The sequence below is a fragment of the Triticum dicoccoides genome, chromosome 2B, assembly GCF_002162155.2.
Source record: "Triticum dicoccoides isolate Atlit2015 ecotype Zavitan chromosome 2B, WEW_v2.0, whole genome shotgun sequence".
Lineage (NCBI taxonomy): Eukaryota > Viridiplantae > Streptophyta > Magnoliopsida > Poales > Poaceae > Triticum > Triticum dicoccoides.
Window position 1 is genome coordinate 645,038,460 of NC_041383.1, and position 8,842 is coordinate 645,047,301.

Here is an 8,842-nt window from a genome sequence, read left to right on the forward strand (position 1 = left end):
TGTGCGTCAGTAATTCAATTTATTTTCTTAACTGGGCTGCTTACATAATGGTGAAAGGGTGCATTAATTTATGTTCCACATTTTATTTTATCCATGCAAAACTCCATGCATTATTACAATTTGAGAGGTTTTTCTCTATCATCAATTCGCAAACTTGAGTGAAAAAATTATATTGATTCCAGTTTGAGTTGAAGATCCAATCTCTGTATTGAGAAGCTACTACGAGGTTGACCTTAGATGGTTGTCTTGAAATAGTCCTTAGTAATTACCTTTGTGTTCTGTCCCACTAAACAAACCAAGTAAGCATATCTATTTGCATGCCACTGCAAACCAAAAAGAGATGATGTCAAACTAGAAACCAATCAACAGTCAAAATTTTTAACACATGAGTCTTCCTTTTATCACGTATGTAATTTCAACATAAAGTATCAACAAAGTTTTGTATAATTTCATGATAGACACAAATCCGTCAAGCGAGCGAACATGGGTGCTATGAATTATTGAAGAATACAAAATTTATCATGCAATATCAATATGTATTTCTTTTATCTACAATGAATTGATTCTTTTTGTGCAAAAATGATTTTATTTATGAAAGATTTCAGCATTTGTACCAATATGATTTTTATGCATACATTGCAACATAAAAATTAAAGTTGAATAAGCAACAATTGAATAATTAATCAAATAGTTTACAGTTAAAGTTTAATATAACTGTATGCAGACAATCACATAATGTATCAACAGGCGCGGCGTGCTGTATACAATGCCAATAAGTAGACCTTATTAGTAATCTATCAGCCTGTACTCTTTCGTTCATCAGTATGTATCATGCATAGCTGCAATATAAATGTCCCATTTTCCATCTTCTTTTACTGGACTCGTCGTATATATTCTTTTTGGGTTCTAGCCATGCACGATTCTATCGTTACAAATATAGCAATGCCCTTTACGATCCATATAAATACAACGTAACAATGGACGCGGCGTGCCGCCGCGCGGGCTATGCTAGTACTAGTACTAGTGCATTAAGATTTGTCTTATGCATGTTCAGTCGAAAGTAGCAGGCAACGAGTAAACACTTAGCGGATTAAAAAAAAGGAAAGAGGAGGGAGAGAGCCTCCCTATTGCTGCCGATCTGGGCACCTGCCCGCCGGCCCTCCTCCACTGCGCAACGTGGGCAGTACGGGCACACGTTCTCCTCGGCTGGGTCGACGCATACGCAAGGTAGGCCGGATTCAAAGTACCACCATACGACGGATAGAATTGCTGCCACCGAAATTTTATCGATCCGATCTGTCCACAAACAAATAGCACAACACGACAGCAACAATTTTGCAGGAGAGAAAATCTATATAAAACAGATCCGACTAAAAATGATATCACCTGATCATCCCATCGATCCGTGACGATCACTCAGCAGGCTCTAAATGAAAGCACCAATGTCGGTTCAATATTCGGCGTATCTCGTAGTAGGGGTCCTAAGCTAGCGTCTTGGAGCGATGGTAACATGGATACGGAATTTTACCCACGTTCGGGCCCTCTTGATGGAGGTAAAACCCTACGTCCTGCTCTTGATTGTATTCATATGGGGTGTAGTACAGAGTACATGTATCTACCACGAGATGATAGTAATGAATATGAGATTGTCTATTGACTAGCCTGGCCTCGGTTTACATAAGACACCGGAGGCCTATGGTTTAGGAGAGTCCTTGTCTTGGGCGCCAAGTCTTGTGGAGTCTTCCTTGTATGCAGCAGGGGTTGTCCGAACTGGCCCATGAGCATACGGCCATGGGGGTCCTCGGCCCAATCCAACTGATCGGGAGACGATGTGGTGAGTACCCCCTAGTCCAGGACACCCTCACTTGTCACTTAAGAGGACGATGACCTTTGCCCTGCCGCTGGGCGTGCGCCCCTCGTACAGGAGGTGCTCCACCTCCACAAGCTCAGGGTATTGGCGGCGGAGGTCCGCCATGTACGCCTCGTCGGCGACCTCCGCCGTGAGCCATTCCCTGGCCTCCCGGTCCTCCCTCGCCACCCGCGCGTTGACCATGCACGCCCGGTTGAAACGGATCGAGTAGCAGCATCTCACACCACTCGAAATTCTGGCAGCCCACGGCGGCGTGCAGCCGGATGGACCGTATGTCCTATTCACGGGTGTCGAGCTCGGTGGTGTGGAAAGATCTGAGCCACATCTTCGTGTGGGTCTCGAGGTCGGTAATCTCTGTGACCCACGTCCTCCATGTCCGCTGCTACACACCGAGGTACCACCTCTGTGGCGGCGGCACGGGGAGGTTGACAAAGCCGGAGAGGCGGTCGGATGCAGCGACATCGTGAGGAGGATGCGCTTGCGCTGGGCTGGTTGTGGCACGGATCCGCGACGGCGAGCTGCGGCCACAGGCACCGGCCATGGCGGCAGCAGTGGAGGCGTGGGAGTGGTGGGTAGTCGCCGGTGAGGGGATTTTCAGGGAGGGGAGCAGAGGCAGAGGAGGGTGCGATGCGGTGGGGAATTATTAATCCGAGCCCAAGTGGTGGAGTACTTTTACTCCACTGAAGTGGTGAGGAGTACAACCTATACTCCGTATACGGTCTAAGAGATCGGCTAGATGCCGGTTAGATGGGTAAAATTGAATTTTTACTCCTCTAACCGGTTTTAGGGGGGTCAGCTAGTGTTTCTCTAACAACCATTAGCTTACGAACTGTCCAGTCACAAGCATATGGATGCCATAGAAAATTCCGGTGAAAGGATGCCCAACTCTCACGTGGCCTGTTCAAACTGCAAGAATCTTGCACGCCACAACATATGAGCTTGTTTGGCTTAAGTAACTGTCATTGTCAAATTCACTGTGATGTGCCCTGAGTGTTCCTATGCAGTAGTGCATCCCAAGGGAACTTTTGTATGTAACTGTGTGCCTTGTTGATCCCAGGAATGGCAAAATAAATGTAAGAAAAAAATCTCATATCCTTTCCGAGGACTGCAGTTCTCAACATGTTGGAAATCTCACATCCAACATCTGCTGGAATATGAAATATGATAAACAAAAAAGAAGGAAGACTGAAACTACTCCCTCCGTTCCAAATTACTCGTTGTGGTTTTAGTTCAACCACGACGAGTAATTTGGAACGGAGGGCATAGTTCTTTGTTGATTTACAGTAATTAGGAACAGAATGTGTGCATTACTCTTCCCAAGCATTATAGATGTAGCATTACTCTTCCCAAGCCGGCTGGAAATTCTCGCTTCATACTAACGTTTTGTAATCAAATGAAGCAAATGATTGTCTTTATTGGTGAGACTGTTGCTATTTATACAAAGCCAGGGGACGCTTCTCAATAGGCGCCCATACAGGAGGATGCGAGCAGCCATCACGACTGTTGCCAAAAGACAACTACCGCCGGTTCCTATAAAGCAGGGATTAACCCATTAATTAACACAAATTAATTAATCCTAACACTCCCCCTAATCACAGCTTGTACTTTGTGAGCATCACCATCTTCTTAAAGTTTCCTCCAAAAACCCTATGGAAAAAAAATGTGAGGAGCAAAGTGTTTGATATGTTGCTAAAACTCCTTCAAACCCGGTGGGAAAAATAAGGAGAAAATGATGCAACATATAATGATTATTGTCTCTTTGAACTCAATACGAGAAAGCCCATAGAGTTCAGAGGACAATAAATATGGCGTGTATACTTTCTTAAAAAAAACCCGTGGGGAAAATAGAAAATATGACATATGGTCTTAGTTGATATTACCTCATTAAAAACCTTTATGAGAACCAATAAAGTAAACTCATGAAGGAAAAAAAGAGTATAATATGATGCTTTTAACAGGAACAATTCAGGAAGATACTCCCCCTGATTCTTGCATATTCCGAAGCCGTCAAATACCAACTCCACGAACATATTTCTGGAACCTATAAGTTGGTAGAGACTTGGTGACCAAATCAATTGCATGATTTGACTTGCAAGATATGCAATATAGCGATATTGCTTATTATGTAACTTGTTTGCATCCGGGCAACACAAGAAATATTATCGTTGAGATAATGGTTGGTGGATGTAGCCATGAGGTCTGTTTCGAAGACTCTTCATGAGACGGCTACCACACCAAGTAGGAACACTAAGCTTGTCTATGGTCTGACATAGTGGGGATCTGATCGATGTATCCAATGATATCGGTGTTCACATTTCTATGAAACTAAATACCAGGATAAGATGTTTGATGCCTTTGGAGATACCGATAGATATTCTTGAGTCCCAACTAATTGTGTTTGGTGGATCTAGTGGCATTATGGAACATTAAGTCCCAATATATCATTTCCATCATCTCTCGGTCTAAATAGATCATTCTCTATGTCTAGAGAATGAACTACCATGAGAGTTGACGATGGATAAGATTTGTCCACAATGAATTTCTCCAATATATTATGGATATAGACAATATAGTATACCATAATGTATGAATGAAGGTGCTCAAGTTGTAGTAACGAGCAGTATTTTGGTTTACCCAAATCCTTCATTTTAAACTCCGTCATTTAGAGATTACATGTGTCGTCATTGCAAACATACAAACATGGATAATCATCATTGTAGGAGAAATCCTTGTGTATAAGGATCTCACTACGTCGGTTGTACCATATGTACCGACAATAATAAGTCGTATGGTGGCTTACCGATTTTACACAATGTATGTTGCATTTTGTATTTCGATTCAGAATTGAGATTTCATCGGAAATCAATCATATATGTCTGAATCTAGTGATCTACATGGCTATGTAATCACTACATCTATCAACTGCAGAGATAGATGATTTTGAACTGCCAATGATATAAGTTATCGGAATGAGATTCCACCTCTGTTGAATAGTTGGGTGTCTGCGTGAACCTTGTGCTACAATACTTGCTCTTTGTTTCACCACCTCGTTGTTCTCAATTGTGTTTCTAGAAGAAAACTGGTGTAGGTATTGCTTATGAATACCTTCTCATTATTGAGCAAGATCATTTCTACCTAGATTATACCCTTTGCTTGAGTTCAGTCCGAGTGTTGTTCACACTTTGCCATGGCCATGGTCTTTGGATCTGAATCACTTGAAAGGTTTTTTCAATCTAGTTGAGAAATGTATGTCGACAATTGTAGACTTCCGATTATATGTTTCTCCGGAATCTATATATAAATATATAGTTGATGGAATATCGTTACCCATGGTCACTGCTCGTGATTTCCCAATGCGATTGACTTGGGTATTCCGATGTCCCGGTCATTGTGTGCACTATGACCTGGGTTGGTGGAGGTTTCCCATCCACCGGGTGTATACTACCCATTAGGTGTCTGTCAACGTAAAGTTGACTTGCATTTACTGATTCAGAGGCCTTGATATCCTTGCTTGCAAGAAGCTGAATCCTAATGTACTATTGTCGTACTTCTTCCCCTGTTGCTTTGAACGGGGATTTGAGTGGTTTTAGTTGGTACCTCCACTCTTTCCGACATATTTTGCAGGATTGTAGAATTGCCTGACACCTTTATAGTCAGTAAATGAATCTGGCAGGTTATTTGCAATGCGTTGCAAATTTTTTGAATGCATGGTTCAGATCTTTGAGTGCGTGGATTTGAGGCAGAAATGTGTTGAACATTCCACTAATTTCCTGGCATTTTTATGGTACTTGAAATCTCCCCCTAATGCCTGGAGATGTTCCTCACTGAATCAGCATACTTGCCTTCAATAACTCACCATGTGAGGGGCTTGAGGTATTGACTGTAATACAATTATTCCTCACATAGATCCCAACTATATGTTGAGGGGCCAATGATGTATGCCGGGTGGTGATATCGGTATGCAACCGAATTACCGCAGATGGGAAATATTTGGTAGATTTCCACGTATCAAAGATAGAGGGGAATAATAGAATGCAGTTTGGTCATGAGCGTGTAAAACTACATGACTCCAATGTAAAGTTGGTAAGTTGCAATTCCAAAGTAAAGATAATGCAATGAGCTTAACCCTTCGGATATGATCTACCAAACCATTTTGAGTCTAGACATTAGGACAAATTGCTAAACTTCAATCCAAGGGCCATAGAGAAGGCACTCAAGGAGAATTCTGCAATGTTATCCATTCGATTTGCTTGAAATCGATGTCAGGATAATGAGCCAATGGTTTCGTGTGAATAAAGCACACACTTAAGACCATCATGTAGATATGTCTTTTAGAACCATGAAATACCTAAATAGTCTACTCAATGGATGAGAAGAGCAACTTACCGCAACTTGATGCATTCAAGGAGTCTGCGTGGTTCAGCATAGACTTTAAGGTGCGCAATCCTTCAAATTAGCTTCCCTGTGTCACATGTAGTGCACATAAAATCCAAATATTGTTAGAATTTAGAATTAGTGTGAACTTCAAATTGCTAAGTATGACATCTTGAAGATAATCTCCCAAAGGGAGTAGATGCTCATTCCTAATGCCTTATGTCATGACTTTAGTAAAATGTGTGGGAGAGCACTTTGTAAAGCAATCATAATGTCGAAATGACAAAATATAGGCTTTATCAGTAGTCATCCATAATCTGCGTAGGTAGTAGATCCATATGACTACCTTGTGATCTCAAGCATCAATTTGAAGAAATCACCTTGAATTTTGCATCCGTATTTGCAAGAAATTAAAAATCTCAATTGCAATATGACGTATCAATCTCGACATGTGGTTAACATGGAAATAGATGCATCATAGAAATATTCTGGAATACCTCGTACTCATCGAAGAAACAGTACTGCAGAGGTACTGAATTTATCTTTGCAAGAGATAAAAAAAATCTCAATTGCAAATAATAGATGTAATGAATCTCAACATGTAAGAAACATGAAAACATATTACATCACGTTCTGGAATACAAGGTACTCTACAGAAAACCACTACTAATGTAATGAATAATAATGATATTGCAAACTTGATGCTCAAGTGTAAAACTTGAATTGTATAGATCTCAAATGAAATGAGATCTTGTATCAAATTGCAAGATAATTCACCGAAGTGAATTAATATTTTGCGAGAGAAAATTGATCTCAACCGCAATTATTTTGCGAGAAAAATAATAATTCTCAATCGCAATGCAGAACATGTTATAGGAATTGCTAGAGAGCAAGTATGTTGAACATGTCCTATTTTCACAAAGTATGTCTGAAATCATCATTTACATATTGTAAATGTGATATGAAGAGATATGAGATCTTCCAATGTAAAATTTGCAGTAGAGAGAAAACCTAAACTACAACTTACAGTAAGCCATAGGCTGATTTGCATTATACAGAATAATCTATGGACTAGTCTGTAAGGCACGTCAAGCCAGAGGGCCCAAACGGAAGAAATGCAAGGGCTTATCCAAACATACAATAAAGTTAGAAGACTAAATTGAAATGTCACGAAAGGATAAGATTCCCTATCTCTCCATCTGTTCCTGTGGTTTAAAAACCACCAACGCCGTCGCGGCCACTTGAGATGAGCTCGGCGGCCGGAAGATATTGCCTCCGTTTCTGCTGCACGACAAGACCATGGCAGCACGGCCAAGCCGTGAGCCGGACCACGCCATGTGTAATCGTTGCTGCGCTGCGCGCGTAGCTGCACGACTGTGCATACGTCCCAGCCCCACGCGGCCAACCGGCTGGAGGGAGCGCCACCGCGCTGTTGGCGTCACCTCTCCATGGCGCCGCTCCTCTTCTACCTGTTTCTTTCATGATTGCTCTCAAGAACACACTAGACCTGGACACACACCAATACACCCATATACCAAGGAAGAAGAACATAGGGCCTTTGCCTAGAGCACTCCCTTGGTGACCACCGTGACTACATTGTGCTTTTGGCCTCTCAACCATTTTTCTATTCACTCAAAGGTAACCATTTATACAGGGAACTACACTCCATGATACATGCGGCCACAACCACCATGCACCACTCACGCCACTAACTACTCCTATTCTCATGCTCACTGTTGGGAAACCGGGTCAGCCGGGAGGGTGGCGGCGGCCGCGTGCAAAACGCACGGGCTAGCCCCTCCCGTTTCCCTTTTTTATGTTAAGTGGGTATTTATCCCTTGACCCCCTAGTCCCTATATAAAGCAACGAGAAGACATCATTGTAACACTTGATCATTGATTAATAAAGCTAGTCTCCTCCATATCTCTCTGTGTCATTTACTTTCGCGCGTTCGACTACTTCGTCTACAACGCTCGCCCTCGCTCCGTAACCTCGGGCCAGACTCGCCGGCGGAGTTGCGGAACACGTTATCAGCACGTTTCGCTCCACCAACTCTCCGTCAAGCCTGCGTCAAGCCTGCATCACACAGGCTTTCGTCGATCCCGCGGAGGTATAAGATCCGATCCCCACTCTTTGCAAAAATGGATTCATCTCGTCCGCGATTCCGTTTTTGCGATTAGTTTATTTTTTCGGATAAATCTACCTATGGTGTGGATTTCTCTCCCAAAAACTGAGCGGACGAATACGTCGCCGACCAATGTCGATGTTTTTGGATCATGAGAGACTTGTTGACTAAACTATACGGGAGTCGGTACAGATCGTGATCCAGATGATCACGGTACCGCCGCAACGCACCCGCTGTGCCACGCGCCGTCGATGTTCCCGATGAACACGACGATGTTTTGAGATCCCGACGCCGACGTCCAGATGACGCCGTCCCAAGCAGCTGGCCATACCCGTGCCCGATGCACGCTCCTGCCGCCGGCGTGCGTGCTGGCCTGACGCTGGTCGCTGCTCGGCTGCTGGCCGCCCCGCGTACGCGCGCGTGGTAGCCGCGCCTGGCGTGCGTGCTGGCCTGGCGCTGGCCGCCGCCTAGCC